At 42.4% G+C, this 451-nt stretch overlaps 1 non-coding gene across 1 annotated transcript; it reads right to left on the bottom strand.

Moving 5' to 3' along the window:
- Nucleotides 1–310: 310 nt before the first annotated feature.
- Nucleotides 311–382, bottom strand: Trnaq-cug. Its single transcript has one exon. It is a non-coding gene; the product is annotated as a tRNA-Gln (tRNA).
- Between the last annotated feature and the right edge of the window lie 69 nt (nt 383–451).

Genomic DNA, 451 nt, shown 5'->3' with positions numbered 1-451 from the left:
CTACTTCACTAACTGAATGAACGTCTACGCCATATATCAGTAAACAAACTGTCATTGCTGAAATCCTGATCCACGAGAATTTTTGATGTCTAATCGACAAGGACAGATTAGCAAACCGTGAATCCGAAACTCTTTCTTGATTAATCTGATTCGAAGCCATCTTCCTGTTTTGACTGAAATTGGACGATCGTTATATTGGTTTTCAGGAGGAACTCGCCACCAGGTGGATGATGATTGTGAGTTTCTAGTTAGTTCCTGTTGAGGCATTAATGCCACTGTGCAGGCGATGGTCCGAGGTTTTAAATGGAAGAGGTCCCACCGAGACTCGAACTCGGATTGTTGGATTCAGAGTCCAAAGTGCTAACCATTACACCATGGGACCTATAGTTTCAGGAGAACGGAATTCAAGATTCAAGTTTTTTTACCTTTGCGTTTACCTTCTGCACCCCAA

Source organism: Penaeus monodon, chromosome 31, assembly GCF_015228065.2.
Source record: "Penaeus monodon isolate SGIC_2016 chromosome 31, NSTDA_Pmon_1, whole genome shotgun sequence".
Lineage (NCBI taxonomy): Eukaryota > Metazoa > Arthropoda > Malacostraca > Decapoda > Penaeidae > Penaeus > Penaeus monodon.
Note: the sequence above shows the minus strand (reverse complement) of the source record. Positions and strands in the feature narration are given on the sequence as shown.